The following is a 20,459-nucleotide window of genomic DNA, read 5'->3' on the forward strand; positions in this document are numbered from 1 at the left end:
AGTTAGCCTCTGATGTCCCAATTGTTAGGGACTTTCTAGACGTTTTTCTTGATGACGTCTCTGGTATGCCACCTGTGCGAGAGGTGGAGTTTTCTGTTGAGCTTATTCCAGGTACGACACCGATACAAAAGCACCGTATCGATTAGCACCGACAGAGATGGCAGAACTCAAGAAGCAGATTCAGGAACTTCTAGACAAGGAGTTCATTCGCCCGAGTTTTTCACCATGGGGCGTGCCAGTCTTATTTGTGAAGAAGAAGGATGGTTCGATGAGGCTATGCATTGATTACCGGGAATTGAACAGGGTTACAGTGAAGAACAAATACCCACTCTCGAGGATTGAAGATTTATTTAATCAGCTGCAGGGAGCTTCAGTATTCACGAAGATTGATCTGCGTTCTGGTTATCACCAGTTGAGGGTGAAAGATGCCGATGTTCTCAAGACTGCTTTTACGACTCGTTATGGCCACTTCGAGTTCCTTGTGATGCCTTTCGGTTTGAAGAATGCGCCAAGGATCTTCATGGATTTCATGAATCGCTTATTTCAGCCTTATCTTGATCAGTTCGTGATAGTATTCATAGATGACATTCTCGTCTACTCAAAGGATCAAGAGAAACACAGCAGACATCTGACCGCAGTTTTGCAGACCTTGCAAAAGCACAAGTTATTCGCAAAGTTCAGTAAGTGCGAGTTCTGGTTAGAGAAGGTGACGTTCTTAGGCCACATCGTTTCTAGCAGCGGTATCGAGGCAGACCCAGCAAAAGTTGCAGTAGTCAGAGATTGGGTTGTACCGCAGAATGCATCAGAGTTCCGTATTTTCCTTGGGCTAGCAGGATATTATCGGAAGTTTATTCAGAAATTCTCCTCCATCGCAGTTCCACTCACGTCGTTGACAAAGAAGAATGCTAAATTTGTGTGGAGCGATTAGTGCAGAAGAGCTTCGATACTTTAAAGCAAGCTCTTATCTCAGCATCAGTATTGGCCATGCCGTCAGGGCCCAGAGACTTTGTTTTGTATACCGATGCTTCGAAGCTCGGTTTAGGCGTAGTTTTGATGCAGCATGGGAAGGTGATAGCTTATGCTTCTCGTCAGTTGAAAATCCATGAGAAGAATTACCCTACCCACAATCTAGAGTTGGCAGCCGTAGTTTTTTCCTTGAAGATTTGGAGGCATTATTTGTACGGAGAGAAATAACAGATCTTTACCGACCATAAGAGCCTCAAGTACTTCTTTACGCAGAAAGAGCTAAATATGCGTCAGAGGCATTGGTTGTAGCTAGTGAAAGACTATGACTGTGACATTAGTTACCACCCGGGCAAAGCTAATGTAGTTGCGGATGCATTGAGCAGAAAAGTCGCAGTGATGGCTCATATGGCGATTACGAGACCTTTTCAGTTTGAGATGCAGAGTCTTGATCTAGAGACATATCCTCGAGGTAGAGTTCCCCTTCTATCTACTTTGACGATTCAGTCTTATCTTCTAGACCGTATTCATAGTGGAAAGTCAGCAGATGAGCAGTTGGCAAAGTGGAAGCAGAGAGATGAGGCCAAGGGAAGTATTTTGTATACAATTAGCGACGATATTGTGAGATATCGAGACTGAATGTGAGTTCCTAGCAGCGATTCTATTCAAGCAGATATTTTATCAGAGGCCCACATGTCGTCGTACTCTATTCATCCTGGGAGTACGAAGATGTACCTAGATCTGCAGTTGTTGTATTGGTGGCCCGGAATGAAGAAGGATATCAGACGTTATGTATCCGAGTGTCTGACGTGCTAGCTAGTGAAAGCGGAACATCAGAGACCAGTAGGTACGCTCAAGCCTCTTCCTATTCCCGAGTGGAAGTGGGAGAATGTTACCATGGACTTCGTTGTCGGTTTGCCGAAGTCAATTAGAGGATCAAATGCTATCTGGGTGATCGTTGACCGTCTTACCAAATCAGCGCAGTTCTTGCCTATTTATACGACTTTCACCATGATTCAGTACGCAGAGTTGTATATCCGGGAGATATTCCAACTTCATGGTATTCCCGTTTCCATAGTTTCTGACCGAGATCATAGATTCACTTCCTCATTTTGGAAGAGTTTGCATTCGGCTATGGGTACGAAGTTGTTGTTTAGCACAGCTTTCCACCCTCAGACAGATGGACATTCAGAGAGAGTTATCCAGATTTTGGAGGATCTTCTCCGTGCATGTTTCATCGATTTCTCAGGGAGTTGGGAGTCGAAGTTTCCATTGGTAGAGTTCACCTATAACAACAGTTTTCAATCATCTATAGGTAAGGCTCCATATGAAGCATTGTACGGTCGTAAGTAAGATCGCCTAATCATTGGGATGAAGTAGGGGAGAGATCAGAATTGGGTCCGGAGATTATTCAGCAGACTACCGATGTAGTAGTCAAGATCCGTGATAGGTTGAGGACTCCTCAGAGTCGACAGAAGAGTTATGCAGATCAGAGAAGGAGAGATCTAGAGTTTGCCGTTGGCGACAATGTTTTCTTGAAGATAGCACCTATGAAAGGTGTCATGCGGTTCGGGAAGAAAGAGAAGCTTAGTCAGAGATTCATCGGACCATTTGAGATCCTCGACGGGGTTGGGATGTTACCTTATCGTGTTGTTGTTCCGCCGAATCTGGCCGGAGTACACAATGTGTTCCACGTCTCTATGCTGAGGAAGTATATGGCGAATCTTTCGCATGTCTTGAACTTCAAACCGTTGCAGCTCACTCCAAACCCATCTTATGAAGAAAGACCAGTGCAAATCTTAGACAGATAGGAAAAGAAGCTTCGGAACAAACTGGTTAAGTTGGTGAAAGTCAAATGACTTAATCATTCGGAGGAGGAAGCTACGTGGGAATCGGAGCCATAGATGAGGAGTCGGTATCCCGAGTTATTCGGTAAGTTTTAATTTCGAGGACGAAATTTAGTTCAAGGGGAGAGAGTTCTAGAACCCGAAAAATCAGACTACGTATAAGCCGTGCATAATTACTATTATTTAAATTAAAATTTATTTCTTTTATATTTATGGAGTGTTTAGTTCATTTTAAAATTTGTCAAGTCATGATCATTTATTTTAAATCGTAGAAGTTTAGTGCTATCTTTTCGGTTAAATACGCGAGGCCGGACTGGAGTTGGAGTATTGATAAAATTTAATAATAAGAAAATATTCCTAAATTTAATTTAAGTCAAAGAATAATTTATTTTAAGGTAAAAGAATGTTTAAGTTTTTATTTAATTAATTGGAGTTAAGTAGTAAATAAGTTCTTTTATTTCCAATAATTTATTTAAAAGTCTAAATTAAAATGTGTAACAAATTGTGATAAATTAATCTAGGCTTATTTTATTTAAGAAATTGTAACTTAACATGTTAGTAATTTATTTTAATACTTAGCCATGCATGCAAGAAAATTGTTATCCTAAATTAAATTATTAATTCATTAAAATACATAATAAGTGTTTAAAACTTTGAGGAGTTAAAATTCAAGAATTAAGAAATATTTTTACCATACATTTGATAGCAATTTTCGGCCACCCCTCCCAATCGAATCATGCATGTTTGGCAACCCTCCATTTTTTATTCCCTTCCTTAACCCTTCATGGCATATTTAATCATTCACTTTTAAAACACCAATAATTAATAATTAAGCACTATTATGCACCTAATCAATCACTAAATTTTCCTATCTATTCCTTATTCTCGAGCAACATGGAAGGAAGAGAATCAATCCTTTTATCATTCCATTCCTCACTTGTAACTCCTACCATAATGCATTCTTGACCATTTTTTTCCATGTGACCCTCCCCTTCATTCCTTAGCACCTCCTTCACCCCCTCACCTTCGAAATTTCAGAAGAAAAAGGCTGAGAAAATCGTGATTTGCATCAAGAAACATAAGAGAGAAAAGAAAAGAAAACTCCGTCTCCGCCGCGCCGTGTTCGTCATATTGATTTGTTTCTTTTGAAAACGAATTTCAGGCATGTTTAAATTATTCATTTCTCTTAAATAAATTCCTATAAATATTTTAAAACACTATATGTTCATGATTCATGAGGATAAACCGAAATTTGGACAGCAACTTTTCAAACAAATCTATGCAGTATTTTCGGCTCTCCCTTGTTTCTTCACGGGTTGACTTGTTTTGTGATTTCAGGGATTGGCTTGGTTATAGGCGCTCAAGGCTGCATCTAGGCATGTACTAGGGTGTGTTGGAGTCATGATGGTCCATTGGTTCAAGGCCACGCACTCAGGAATCAAGACTTGACAACAACTTTCCCATAGTTGCAAGTTGAGGCTCGATTTTAGGTGTATAGGTTGTCTAAGATGTGTGTTCAAACCATGGCTGTCCTAGGGACTGTAGCCATGGTTAGAACCCTTCCTTAGCATGTCTAGGACGTGACCAAGATGGCTTTTCAAGGCTTGGTTCATGGTCCCATCGAAATTGTAAACAAACAATACAAGTTCCCCTTCGGTTTTCAGTTTCTTATTTTTTTGTGAGTGAAGCTTCGGCTTCTTGAGGTTTGGGTGGATCCTTTTTGGCTTCTAGCTCTTAACCATGGTTCACACAATACCTCATGATGTCTAGATCAAGCCATGGTTGATCATATGATCACTGGAACGACACAAGACAGTGAGCGATCCGCATCATCGCATAGTACAGAATTTTCTTTAGTGCCCTTGGTTTGAGCTTCGAGTTGTCCTAGGTGTGTGCTTGAGTTGTGGTTGGCCAAGTGCCCTTACCCATGGTTCAAGCCACACCTTAGGATGTTGGTAAGAGACTTTGGTTGGTGGTTCAAGCCCCAATGGACATTGGTTTCACAAACCACGCAAGGAAGCGCAGCTGCTGCCACTATGTTATGACAGCAACTTTGCCTTCGGTTCAGAGGTCACGTTTGAGTTCTTGGTTGGCCTATAGCCTATGACATTGGATTGGAAAGTACCTCAATGAGTTAGGAAGGTCATGTTTTTGGCCGTTTGTGATTTGGTTAAGTTTAGAAGTCGTACGAGAATTTACGGTGCAATGTGCCAAAGTGACTCTCGAAAGAGCGTTTACGATTTTGGCACGTATATCCAGTCCAAGGGCTGTGATGATCTCTACCGCCCAGTATACTGTGGTTTAGTCTGATCAGACGTTCATGTTATGTTATGGGCCACTTGCGTAGAAACATTATCTCTATAGAAAAAATTACGATATGATATGTTATGACATAGCTCTATCGAGCAAAGTTTTTGCGTATGATTTTCAGATATGCACGTATTTATAATTAGTCATGACATGATTTTCACCTTACGCTTTACGATACGATATTTTACGTTACACGAAATTTTATGATACATTTACTTGTTATTCAAGGTATATGCATGCTGAGTCTTTAGACTCACTAGACTTGATTGTTGTAGGTACTGATGAGGTTGAGGCCGAGGGCGGGGACCAGTGAGCTAGCTTCGGTCAGCAGTAGTAGGAACCCGAGGACCTGATATTTCAGTTTATGCAATATTTTATATTCAAACTCAGTTTTAATATGTTGAATGATTTTTAAGTGATTGTTTTGAACAAAACATTTACTTCCGACGTTACTTTTAAGTTAAACCTATTTTATCGGATTATTTTATGAATGTTGCATGTTATTTATTTAAAGAGAAATTTTTTTAATAATTCCGCAAATTTACAAATATGAAATACGGGCCTCTACAAGGTTGTCCTATACGGATTCGGTCTAGCAAATCGGATTTGACTGTCAAATTAGATAGTCTGGGAGTTCTGTCCTTGGGATAAACTTCTAACCCAAATCTCTGAATCTCTGACTGATGAGATCTCTGTACTGACAGTTGTGCTACTACTGCAACTTTACGGCTCAAGGCATCTGCCACAACATTAGCTTTCCCTAGATGGTAGCTAATTTTGCAGTCATAGTCTTTTACCAACTCCAACCACCGTCTTTGTCTCATATTCATTTCCTTCTGCATGAAGAAATACTTGACACTCTTGTGATCGGTAAATATCTGGAATTTCTCGCCGTACAAGTAGTGTCCCCAAATCTTCAAGGCAAAGACAACGGCGGCTAACTCAAGATCATGAGTCGGGTAGTTCTTCTCATGCACCTTCAACTTCCTGGAAGCATAAGCTATAACCCGACCATGCTGCATTAACACTGCGCCTAACCCGAGCTTAGATGCATCGGTGTAAAACACAAAGTCTCCTTGCCCGGATGGCTTAGCTAACACTGGCGCTGAAATAAGAGCTTGCTTCAAAGTATCGAAGCTCTTCTGGCACTCGCCACTCCACACGAACTTAGCATTCTTCTTTGTCAATGAGGTGAGTGGCGCTGCTATCGACGAAAATCCCCGAATAATTTTTTTGTAGTAGCCTGATAGGCCTAGGAATCTGCGGATTTCTGAAGCATTCTTCGGATCAACCCATTCTTGACTGCTGCTTCCTTAGCTGGATCCACCTCAATACCGCTGCTAGATATTATATGACCCAAAAACGCTACCTTCTCCAACCAGAATTCACACTTATTGAATTTCGCAAACAGCTTGCGACTCTGCAAAACCTGCAACACTGTACTCAGATGCTTACTGTGCTCTTCATGGATCTTTCAGTATATGAGAAAGTCGTCAATGAACACTATGACGAACTGATCTAGGTAGGATTGAAATACTCGGTTCATGAGGTACATGAAAATTGCTAGAGCATTCGTCAGTCCGAATGGCATCACTAAGAATTCGTAATGTCCATACCTGGTTCTGAAGGCTGTCTTATGAACATCTGCATCCTTTATCGTCAGTTGATGATACCCTGATCGAAGATATATCTTAGAGAACACTGTATCTCCCTGCAACTGATCGAACAAGTCCTCGATCCTTGGAATTGGGTATTTATTCTTGATCATTACTTTGTTCAGTTCTCTGTAATCGATACACAACCTCATGCCTCCCGTCTTCCTTCTTTACGTGAGAAACTAGGGCGGTTAAATTCCTTGTCAAGGAGCTCCTGAATCTGCTGCTTGAGTTCTAACATCTCAGCTGGAGCTAGACGGTACGGTGCCTTAGAGATTGGCACAGTGCGTGGCACAAGGTCTATGGAAAACTCCACCTCTCTATCTGGTGGAATGCCTGTGACGTCATCTGGAAAGACGTCTGGGAAGTCTCTGACTATTGGTACATCAGATATAGACGGAGTGGGCACGTCAGTTTTGGAAATAATGCTAGCCAAGAAGGCCTAACACCCCTTAGAAATAAGTTTCCGTGCCTGCATGCAAGAGATCATGCGAGGAAAAACTTCTCCATCTGGCTGGTTCAAAGAGAAAATGCTCCATACCAAAGGTCTTACTAACACTGACCTTTTCTGGAAATAAATAAGAACTCTGTTCTTCGTCAGCCAATCCATTCCCAAGATGATATCAAATTCTGGCATTGACAACATAATAAAATCTGCATACACTATGTGGCCTTGCAGTTCGAGATCAATGTCCCTGACCACGCTAGAAGGCGACAACTTTTCCCTTGATGGGACTGTTACAGAGTAATTCACGTCAAGGCTAGTGGTCTTGATATCCAAGTGACTAGTGAATGTCTCCGAGATGAATGAATGAGTGACCTCGGAATCTATCAAGGCCTTAGTAACTAATCTCTTAATGAAAATATTTCCTGAGAGACGTTAGCACAACACAACTTATGTCCCAAAAGTTCTAATATCACCCTTAAGCAATGAAGGGCACCAAAATACTAGCTGGAACACTAACAATCCCATATCACAATAAACATGAATGTATGGCAAAATTTAATACTGCTGAATTAAATGTGTTACCAGTCAACAATGTCGTGTCTGGGTTTGCCTCTTGAGCATGCATGGCGAACAACCTGCCCTGGGTCAGCTGCCTCCACTGAGGGCACTTCTTTAGCATGTGGTCACTTGCTCCGCATTTGAAACATTTGCTCGACCCATACAAACATTGTCCCGGATGCTGGCGGTTGAACTTCAGGCACACCGGATACTCACCCGGCCTCTGTGGAGCCTTCTGTTGTGGCATAGGACCCTTGCCTTGCTGTGGTCCCTGAAAAAGCTTCTTTCTTGGCTGTCCCTGGAATGGCCTCTTGAACTGAGATCGTTGTTGCTGCTGCTGTGGTGCCTGATAGGGCCTCTTGCCCTTTTTGTCAACCTCAATATCTTTCTGGTCCTGCTCTGCCGCCAAGGCTCTAGATACCGCAACGGCGTAGGTAGACGGACCAGCAATCTCACATCTCGGCGCAAGATCGGCCGCAACCCATCCATAAAATGCCTCAGCTTCCCCTGGGCATCATTAGCTATCAGGGGCACAAAGTGACACCCCCTCTCAAACTTCCTCACGAACTCCGCAACGCTGCTATCCCCCTGACACAATGTCATGAACTCCCTGGTCAGTCTGGATCGTACTTCTTTAGTGAAGTACTTGGAGAAGAATACCTCCTTAAATCTACTCCACGTCAGTGTTTGCAAGTTAACTGACACTAATGCACTATCCCACCAAAGTCTGGCGTCCCCTGTCAGAAGGAACGTAGCACATCTGACCCTATCTACATCTTGCAGCTCCATAAACTCGAATATCACCTCGATGGACTTAATCCATCCTTCAGCTATCATCGGGTCAGTAGTCCCCAAAAACTCCTTTGGGTTCATCATCCTGAACCTCTCATACACCGCCTCTGGTCTGGGCCTAGCCCTTGCATCCACCGTCGCCTGGTTCCCCGCAAACTGTGCGAAGAACTAAGTCATTTCTGCAAGCATCTATGCCTGCATATCTAGCGGTGGAGGAGGAGGAGCGTCTCTACCCTCCTGTCGAGCCTCTCTATCTTCATCCCTAACTTCACGGTTAATTATGCGTCTAGGAGGCATACTGTTCCAACAATTTACCCAACACGTAAACCCAATATGCATGAACATAATATCAATAGCATAAGATGCACGTAAATTGAACTTAAAACATGGACATGCTGAAATCATGACTTAATGCTTAATACTTAACATAATTCAAAACTTTAAAACTTATAGACTTGAGGTGTGGCGTCGTGAGTTTCTCGCAACTTGCAGTAGGCATAACCCTTTACAAGAACACCTCTCTGTGACAACTGTCACGTACCGTACTTTTAAACTACTTAAAATTTGCGGAAAAATAAAAATTTTCGTAAATGAATCGCGAACCTTCAAAATTCAATAAAACAAAAGGTCCATCCCCAAAGTAGTTGCATAAAAGATCTCAAAGTAAAGTTTGTCAAAGGTATTGGCTTAAAATCTCATAACCAGTGTCATAAATCAGAGTAGTTTAAACATTTCATAAATCTTAATACTTGCGGTCCTCGGGTTTAGCCTCCCGCCCAGTCCAAGCCAGCTCACTGGTGCCACATCTCTCGTCTCCTCAAATGCATCATCGCCTGCATCGATCAAGTCTAGTGAGTCTAAAGACTCAACATGTATAAACTAGGAGTAACGAGTACTATGTAATAAAATCAAATGCAACTTCAAAATAGAACATACATACTTGAACTTGAACGTGCATATAAAATCTAGAACTTACATACATACATAGACGTGCCATAACATGAAACTTTTCTTAAACGTGCTTGCATACTTGTACATACATGAACATACATAAACTTCATCATTTTGCGTAGAGGCACGTTTAAAAGCAAGTGACCCATACATAATACGCCTGATCAGACTAAACCACAGTACTTGGTGTTGCGACTTTGATTGTTGCACTCCCAAGAGCAGGTTGTCCATAAGTATTATAATTCGGTGAGTCCTAAATATCGTATCCACAGGGTAGCTAAGGTAATTACAAGTCCACTACAATGTCTTTTTGTTTTTGTTTTTATTTTTTTCTTTTAATGGTTTGAATCTTTAATTTGTAATTTTTAATTGTTCAAATTTTAATTTAAGTAGTTGAGATTAAAGGATACACTCTTGGTATTTAATAAAGTTAATATTAATGAACATTATTGAAATCCACTTAATAAAATGGTTCCAATATATATTAAATAATCATATTTATATTATGTTATATATTATTATCTTATAAGTATATAATATATACCAAAACTTGTAAATGTTGTCAAGTATTTATTGTGCTATATATATTTGTCAACACTAAATCAAGGTTCCCTACTTTAAATGGTTGGTAAAACCAAACAAACATTTAAATGGTACCAAGAAATTAATATTATGATATTAATATATAATAAATCAATGCATCCTCTTTAAATGGTTGATAAAACCTAACAAACATTTAAATGGTACCAAAAAATTAATATTATGATATATTCATATATAATAAATCAAGGCATCCACTTTAAATGGTTGGTAAAACCAAACAAACATTTAAATTGTTCCAAGAAATTAATATTATAATATAATCATATATAATAAATCAAGGCATCCACTTTAAATGGTTGGTAATATCAAACTAACATTTAAATGGTTCCAAGAATTTAGTGTAACATATAGCAACAATAAATCAAAACTCCCACTTATAAGTAGGGTATAATAACACTTAAAAAATAAATATAATATAAACAATAAATAATGATTAAATAATATAAAATTTAGATTCTTACCTTTTAATAAACTTATTATCATGTCAAGAGTTTCACCTTTTCATCTCAACTTTGGGAAGTTAGCTACTCATTATTCAAAGTGTAAAACTTTGAATATGAATTTAACATGCTAATTATATTTAAATGAATAAATAAAGGAAAAACAAAGAGACAAATATTATGAACTCAAAGATTTTTCATAAAATGAGAGATATCTCAATACATTACAATGAACCCCTATTTATAGCCAAATTTGGGGAGACAACCACAAATAAAATATTATTTTTTACACATAAGTCTTCATTGGTATTCCAAGAAATTAATATTTCAATACACATCATTTTTGAAAATCTTCTCATCCGAATTTTCTTCTCCACATAAAACAAAACATGGAGATATTTGAGTTGTTTGAATTGTGGTATTTTTTTTTAACCATTTGAGAAAGTAATTTGAGAGATATGGTCAAAATTCTAGAGCATGGTAAAACTGCCACTTCTTTGGTAACTTTATTTGTTGCTTAATTTGATCCCGCTTGTGAGAATATTTTTATCTCATGCTTGCCACCAATATTGTAGATATTAACATCAATTTTCTACAGGTCCAAGAATCATCTTAATCTCATTTACAACGCCAAGGTTATTCTTTTTTTATAGAACCTGTAAAAAATAGTAAAAACTTATAATTACACAACAACTTATATTTTTTACAATTTATTATAAAACATATAATATTTAAACATTTAACAAAATAAAAACCATAAATTTATATTATAAAACATTCAATTAATATACAATTTTTTATCTTTATCACACTCCCCAACCAGGTTATTGCTAGTCCCTAGCAATTTAAGCGTTAATAGCAACACAAAACATATTGATTAATTTAAATTGAAATGTAATCCGAACTATCCAAGTGTTTAAATTAAATTTGAAAACTGTCAAAGTTATATCAAGATCATTATAATTAAAATTTATGAAATAATCTGAGCTGATTAATTCAAAGCTTATTTTCAGATAGTTAAATGTACGTGGCCTTCAGAAATTCTTACTAAGAGTCTCAACTTCATATCCTCACACGTTAATAAGTGTTTCAATTTATGGGAATGATTTCTCTCATGGAGTTGGAATACAGATAAATGCTCAGGAAAATGGTTTACAGAATGCAGACAGACAAACGAGCCAAACTAATCAAAAGATAGGGAATCCAGTTGTTCTTATTATATATTTTTTTCTGATTAAAATTTTTTTTACTTCATGGAATCAGACTAAGTTTATGCTTCTTGACCACATATTTAGTTAATTTTTACAATATATTTCTCTCTTTCTTTTTTTTTCTTTTTTTTCCTTTTTTTTTATGAGAGATAAATGGGTCGCAGCATATAACTTAAAAATTTAATAGATCTTCAACATCTTTCTTTTTTTCATGAAATAACATTTTTTTTTCAAAATAAGAACTCAAGATCTAAACAATATATAGCCTCTATGATGATCAATAAAGGCTCGCAAGATGTTTTCTCAATACTCTCCACTCACTCACAAAATATTTTTGAGTTTAAAAATTTTAGGAACTCTTATCAGGTATATCTTGGGCCATATACTTTAATAACTGATTTTATCACAATGGTTAATCATTCAAAAAGATTTCATAAATCATATTTTTATAGTGATCAAAATATTAAAATTGACTTTTTTTTTCAAATAAAAATTTGTACATCCTTAGATAGATTATTACAATTTCTAATCTAAACCATTCAAACATGTTATGTATGATATTTTTGCAAAAATTACTAAGATACAAATAATAAACATGTTTTTATTTTAAAATAATATTTTAAAAAAAATATTTTTTTTTAAGTTTGTTCTCCCCCCAATTTGAATATGACATTGTCCCTAATGTCAAAATAACTATTAATAAAGAATACATAATGAAAGAGATATCACGTGGAATTTTATTGAATATAACAAACTGAAACAAACGCAAACCAATCTACGATTTTCGAATCAATGATCCAACTTTCTTTTCTTACTACTTGATTGCGACCAATTGATATTTGTTATTATCGGATCAGGCTTATGAACAAAAGCTTCCAAATAATAATTAATTGGTCGGCAGTCGAAGCACAGATAAGCATCCATCGTGAATTTTCTAAAAAGAAATTCTGTTCCATAGCTTTATCAAGAAATGTCAACAAACTGTCATAATAATTATTGATATTCAACAAGGCCACAGGTTTATTATGGATATTAATTTGTGCCCAAGAAACAGTGTGAAAAATTTCTTCTAATTTACCAAAACCACCTGTTAGTGCGATAAAATCATCAGAATTTTCAATCATTTTGGTGATTCTTTCATACATAGAAGAAACTTTTAATTCCTTCCCAATCGTAACACCTGTAATATTTCCTTCAGCTAAAGCTGTAGGAATAATACCCAAAACCTGACTACCTCCAAGATGAGCAAATGTTGAAACATATCTCATTAACCCAATATTACATCCCCCATATACCAAGTAAATTTTTCTCTCAGCCAATATCTTTCCAAGATTATTCGCTGCTTCTACAAATACTTCATTTTTTCCAGGACTCGACCTACAAAATACACAAATATTTTTCAATGTTTGTGCAGAGAATCCCACTACGTTCTTACTTTCTTTTTTATCTGCGAAAATAGAGAGAAAGATGAGAGATTTATAGGGGTAATATGTTATCGTGACAAAACTATGGGTCATAGCTGTAAGCAGAATAAACAGTAAAAAATAATAATGACGCACATGCATATAAACAGTAGTGTGATTGTGGCTCACAATTTTCCTCTAGTTTTACATACAGAAACGGCTTCAACGCCTTCTATGAGTCGAGGATATGCTTCCCATCCAATTTTCTTATAAATTGGCAAACAGGGTCTTTTTTAGTCAGATTCCCAAGACTATGACGCTCATCTTGAAATTGTTTCCATAAACGGAGAAGTTCAATATGCACATGTCCACTAGAATGCGTCTCAAAAATCAATAAGATGTTATCTAAAGACTCCTTACTCAGCCCATTCTTAATGAAACCAATTTTATCTTCTCTGTTATTGGAAACACATCCCAAAGATCTGCATCGTTTGTCACAAGTCCATTTGCACACTTATGACAAACCCCTAACCTTTTGGCCCTTCGTTTTTTCGCATAATTGCTTTTTCCTAATCCAGGCAAATACCGAATGAGCAATGATTATGGAACTTTTCCTCCTAATCGGACCTTGGCCTCTATTACAAGACGAATAACTTCTGGAATTCCTTTTTTCATTAGCAATCTTAATCTTTCACACCTACCTGAATAAATTTTTCTTAGAACATTTTCAGAAACAGAGGGAAAATATTTACAAATTTTTGAGAGATTTTCATCCATTTTTAAAAGAAAAAAAATAATTTTATTTTATTTTTGTATCAGCAATTGTGGGAAACTGATTTAACCGACTATGAGAGTCACGGAGTACCGTTATCCGCCATTTAACCAGGGAAAATAAAAAGATTAAGGAAACCTGAAATAAAAACAAACAAAATTAAATGCAACATAAAAATTTAAGGATAAGAAAGAGAAATAAACTCTTCTTGAAATATTTCATTTTATAAAAATGGTTTAAGCCTTTGTCCATTTACTTTAAAAACATCACCATTTTTAGGATTTTCAATATCACATATGGGCCTATCCATCTTGATCGTAATTTTCCTGGGAATATGTGAAGTCAAGAATTATAAAGCAAAACTTTTTTACCAATCTCAAAAGATTTTCTAAGAATTGTTTTATCATGAAATGATTTGATTTTTGCTTTATAAATCCTTGAATTCTCATACGCATCATTTCTGAGTTCATCAAGTTCATTAAGTTGCAATTTGCGCAATTTGTTGCAATCATCCATGCTTGAATTAAAAGTTTTGATCACCCAATAAGCTTTATGTTCCAATTCCACAGGAAAATGACAATGTTTTTCGTAAACCAACTTATAGGGAGACATATTCATTGATGTTTTAAAAGCTGTTCGATATGCTCACAGTGCATCATTGGGCCGCAGAGACCAATCTTTTCTATTTGAGTTATTAGTTTTTTCCAAAATTTTATTTATCTCCCTATTAGCTAATTCAACTTGTCCATTTGTTTGAGGATGATAAGGAAGTAGTTACCTTGTGAGTAATACCATATTTTTCATTAATGAAGCAAATGGTTTATTAACAAAGTGAGTTCCCCCATCACTTATCATGGCTCGAAGAATTCCAAATCTACTAAAAATATTTTTTTTCAAAAATTTGATGACGATTTTATGATCATTTGTTCAGCATTGAATTGCCTCTATACATTTGGAAACATAATCAACTGCAACTAAAATATACAAGTATCCAAACGATGGTAGAAAAGGTCCCATAAAATCAATTCCCCAACAGTCAAAGATTTCAATTTCAATGATATGATTCAAAGGCATCAAGTTTCTTTTTGCAATCGCATCCAATTTTTGACAATTTTCACAGATCTTGCAGATTTCGTGGGTGTCTTTAAACAAAGTGGGCCAATAAAATCCACACTGCAAGATTTTTACAGTCGTTATCTTTGAAGAAAAATGTCCTCTGCATGCTTCTGAATGACAAAATTTAATGACACTACTGACTTCATTGTCGGGTATGCAACGTCGAAAAATTTGATCTGGACAATACTTGAATAGATACGGATCATCCCAATAAAATTTTTTTACCTCATTCAAAAATTTTCTTTTATCTTGGGAAATCCTTTGCGGTGGCATTTTTCCTGTCACAAGAAAATTTACTATGTTAGCAAACCAAGGTGTAGTAGTAACTGAAAATAGATGTTCCTCAGGAAAATTATCGTTAATTGGTGTCATTTCACAAGATGATCCTATTACTAGTTGTTGGATCGGGAAAATCCATTAAAAACGTTGATGAGCTGCAATAGCTCGTGTTCTAAAAAAATATATGCCTGATGAATCAGATCGAGTTTGGTATTAAACCTAAGCGAAAAACACTCGAAATAATCCTTCGTTAAGAAATACTGATATATTTTATATCTTGTGTAACTGAATGACTGGAAATAGTTAAGGATCAGTTATGACTTATATCAGTTCAGTTATGGACAGAACTGAACTGATATCAGCTGAACTGATCAAATTAGTTAAGAACAAAAAAAAGCAGTTAAACAGTAATAACACAAGATATTTTTATGGATGTTCGGAGACTTCAACTGCTCCTACGTCACCCCTTCTACCACCTTGGGTAGGATCCACTAGAAAACTTTTATTAATTACATCAACTGTAATAACTCATCCAGCTTAGGACTTTCCCACTGCCTAATTGAACTCCTAGTCTAGACTGAAGGCATCACCTTCCAGCCAACACTTCTTTAATTTCTATGTCAGAAAGACTACATACACATGTTTTACGTCATTGTGCAAGACGGAATTTGAGTGGTGGTGTGTGCGTGTGTGAGAACTGATCTCTGTGAACTACCCGAAAGTGTCTCACACACTGAGAGAAATATGCTTCTAATTTAAGCTGATAATACGTTGAAGTGTTCCTTCAGAAAATAGGGTTGATTGCTTCTTCAAAGCTGTTATGCAATAAGCGTGCCCTCTCTGTATTTTTCATCAACTCTCATCATTGTCTACATTGAAATTCGGCTTTTATTTATAGACGTTTGGCTGAACGTACAGTGAGACTCATTGAATGAATCCGTTGCAGTTTGAATTTGTTCCCCAAAATAGATATATGGAACATTTGGCTTTAAGTGCTGCTGCAACGTCTCTTATTGTACTATGATCTTACCATAGCTTTTGTACCTTTGTGCACAGCTGGATTAAGCTTGTCGTATTTGCAAACTGATTTGCTCCTAATTGATGTTTTGAACTGGTCAGTTGAAATAGTCTTGAATTTGTGAGGTGAAATCAGTTGACTTTTCAGCTGAACTGATTTCACTGATTCAGTTGAACTGGTCAGTTGGGCTCTTCATCAGCTGGCCGGGCATTTGAAGGTTTTCTTCTGAATCACCTATCAATTGGACAATCAGTTGAACTGCTCTTGATACTTCAGTTGTACTGGCTCAGTTCGATCAATCAGTTGGCACTTTTCAGTTTACGTCTTCGATAGCTTCAGTTTAGGCTCGGTAGCTGATCAGTTACAACATCTCCACACTCGGTAAATCATTAGAAACATAATAACAAGTTTTGTTAACTTCAAAAACAAGATTGCGAACCTGAAATGTTCCAACACTAGTCTCGATAAATGATCGGCTACGACATTCTCGGTTCCTTTTTTATCTTTGATCACAATGTCAAATTCTTGGAGCAACAAAATCCATCGTATCAGTCATGGCTTTGCATCCTGTTTGGTCAACAAATATCTAATAGCAGATTGATAAGCAAACACAATAGTCGTTGATCCAATCAAATAAGAACGAATTTTATCTAATGCAAATATTACAGCAAGTAGTTTTTTTTCAGTTGTGGAGTAATTCATTTCAGCATTGTTTAAAGTTCTACTTGCATAATATATCACGTAAGGCTTACCGTTTCTTCTTTAACCAAGTACTGCACCGAGTGCATAATCACTCGCATCGCACATGATTTCGAATGGTAAAGACCAATCAGGAGGTTGCATTATAGGAGCTAATGTTAAATGTCGAACGATTTTATCAAAAGCGTTTTGACATTCTTGAGTCCACTCAAATGCAGTGTCTTTTGTTAAGAGGTTACAAATGGATTTAGAGATTGAATTAAAATTCTTTATAAACCTCCTATAAAATCCAGCATGTCCCAAAAATAAGCGAATTTCTTTAATGGTTTTTGGAGGGGGTAAATTGGAAATGTCATCCACTTTGGCTTTATCAACTTCAATTCCATGAGATGACACGACATGTCCCAAAACAATCCCAGAAGTAATCATGTAATGACATTTTTCTCAATTTAAAATAAGACCTTTTTCCTCGTATCTTTTTAAAACTCTTTCCAAATTTTCAAGACAATTATCAAATGTATTCCCAAAAACAGTTAAATCATCCATGAAAATCTCCAAACAATTTTCAACCATGTCACTAAAAATGCATAGCATACATCTTTGAAATGTTGCTGGGGCATTGCATAATCCAAATGGCATCCTTCTAAATGCAAATGTTCCAAAAGGACATGTGAATGTAGTTTTATATTGATCTTCGAGTGCAATGGAAATTTTATAATAACCTGAATATCCATCAAGAAAACAGTAGTATGGAGGACCTTGCTACTTTTTCTAAAATTTGATCCAAAAATGGTAATGGAAAATGATCTTTTCTAGTGGCGTTATTTAATTTTCTATAATCAATACACATCCGCCAACTTAGATGGGACTCGACTTGTTAACAATTCACCTTCTTTATTTTTTATCACTGTGATGCCAGATTTTTTTGGAACTACTTGTGTTGGGCTTACCCACTTACTATCAGAAATATGTTAGATAATCCCAACATCAAGTAGTTTGAGAACTTCAGTTTTCACAACATCTTTCATTTGTGGATTTAATCTCCTTTGTGGTTGTTGAGATGTTTTAGCATTTTCTTCTAAGTGAATTTTGTGAGTAAAATTAGTGGATTAATGCCCTTGAGATCTTTTAATGTCCAACCAATTGCATTTTTATGTTTTTTAAGCATATCAACTAATTTACCTTCTTGATCACTTGCTATTTTGGAAGAAATTACCACCGGATATGTTTCATCTTCTCCATAAAATGCATACTTCAATTCTTCTGGCAAGGGTTTTAACTCCAATATGGGTGGTTCGTCTTTGTTCTCATATTTTGCCTCAAATTCTTTCTCTGATCCTGGTAACGAGTGATACCTGATAAAATCATCAAGATCAATTTCAATATTTTCTTTAATAGTTTCAATTGAACAAATATATAATTGATCACGAGTACTCCCTTCTTGAATGTTTTTTTCCACAAGAGTTTCAATAAGATTTTCATCTTCACTTTCATCTCCTTTGTCATGTGGTTGCTTACAAATATTAAAAACATTAAGCTCCAAGGTCATGTTACCAAATGACAACTTCATTATTCCATTCCTGCAATTTATAAGAGCATTAGAAGTTGCTAAAAATAGACGACCCAGAATTACAGGAATTGCATTACAAGCTTCGATAGGTTGTGTATCTAAAACTATGAAATCAACAAGATATACAAAGTTATCAACTTGGACCAACACGTCTTCTACCATACCTCTTGGCACTTTAACAGATTTATCGGCAAGTAAAAGTGTTATCGAAGTAGATTTTAACTCGCCTAGATTGAGTTTCTGATAAACTGAATATGGAAATAAATTCACACAAGCTCCAAGATCAAGCAAGGATTTCCTAATCTTTCGTTCTCCAATAATACATGAAATTGTAGGATAACCAGGGTCTTTGTTTTCAAAGTATTATTATTTCGAATGATTAGACTTACTTGTTTGGCTAAAAATGCTTCCTTTTTCACATTCAATTTTCTTTTCACAGTGCACAAGTATTTCAAAATTTTGGCATATGGTGGTACCTGTTTTATTGCATCTAATAAAGGAATATTAACTTTTACTTGTTTAAAAATATCATATATATCAGAATTCAAATTTGATTTTTTTTGTATTTTTCAATGCATGAGGGAATGGTGGTGATACTGTCTGTTGAACCTCCTCTTCGCAAGTTATAGGTTCAACTTCCTTACCCTTTGGAGTTGATTTATCATTCTTCACAAGGTTCAAGAATGGATTTTTCCACAACCTTACCACTTCGAAAGTAATAACAGATTTTACCTAATCCATCGGTTGAGTTCCAGAAATTCCAGTTTGTAATTGATGATCCTTGGGATTAGGCTGTGGTTGTGAAGGAAATTTACCCTTTTCATGAACATTAAGTGCAGATGCAAATTTAGCAAGAATATCTTTCAAATCTGTCATGGTTTGAGCAGTTTGAGTATTGATAGACTCTTGCTTTGCAGTGAAAGAATTCAATATATCTTCCAAGTTCCTTTTAGGTGGAAGAACATAAGGTGCATACTTTTGAAAATTTTGTTGATTTTGGAAATGTGGTAGTGAAAATTGTGCAGAATTATAATTCCTCAAACTAAAATTTGGATGATTTCGCCAACCTGGATTGTAATTTTGAGAAAATGGTTCAAAATTCGGCTTTTTGAAATTGTTCAAAACATTGGCTTGTTCATGGAGACATTCTTTAAAAGAGGGCAAAGTGGGACAATTTTTTGTAGAATGATCACTTGTATCATATATGTGACACGCAATTTATTGAACATATTTTAATTGACCATTCTTTTTCAATTCAAGTGCCTCAACTTTTCTTGCCAAAGAGGTAAATCTAGCTTGGAGATCATGTTCATCTTTGAGGGTGTACATACCTCCACCAGATGTGGGAGATTGAATCTTTTTTGATGGTTCGATTGTACCTATAGTGTCTCAATTTTGAGCATTTTCAGCTAATGAATCGAGATACTCAATTGCCTTGTTTGGATCTTTATCTTCAAATGTTCCATTACAAATAAATTCAACCATTTGCCTAGGGTTCATCTACTATATATCTTGTACTCAATACATTCATGTCAAGCTAGGGTTCATCTACTATATATCAAGTGCTGAAGCCTATCTATTTCTGATCCGGATCTCCACGCTAACTTGTCCTTTCTCATCCTCTTCCTGACCCTGATCATGTCCCACCTGTTGTCATGCACACATACAAACAAGAAAACAGCCGGATAACTCCGGTGAGAATATAATCCCAATATAAACAATGGATACATGCAATCATATAAACAAATATAAAAGCATGAAACAGATATCAATAACATGTATCAAATCTGAAAATATGAATCGATATAAAACTGTAAATCAAAC

Source organism: Primulina tabacum, chromosome 16, assembly GCF_025594145.1.
Source record: "Primulina tabacum isolate GXHZ01 chromosome 16, ASM2559414v2, whole genome shotgun sequence".
Taxonomy (NCBI): domain Eukaryota; kingdom Viridiplantae; phylum Streptophyta; class Magnoliopsida; order Lamiales; family Gesneriaceae; genus Primulina; species Primulina tabacum.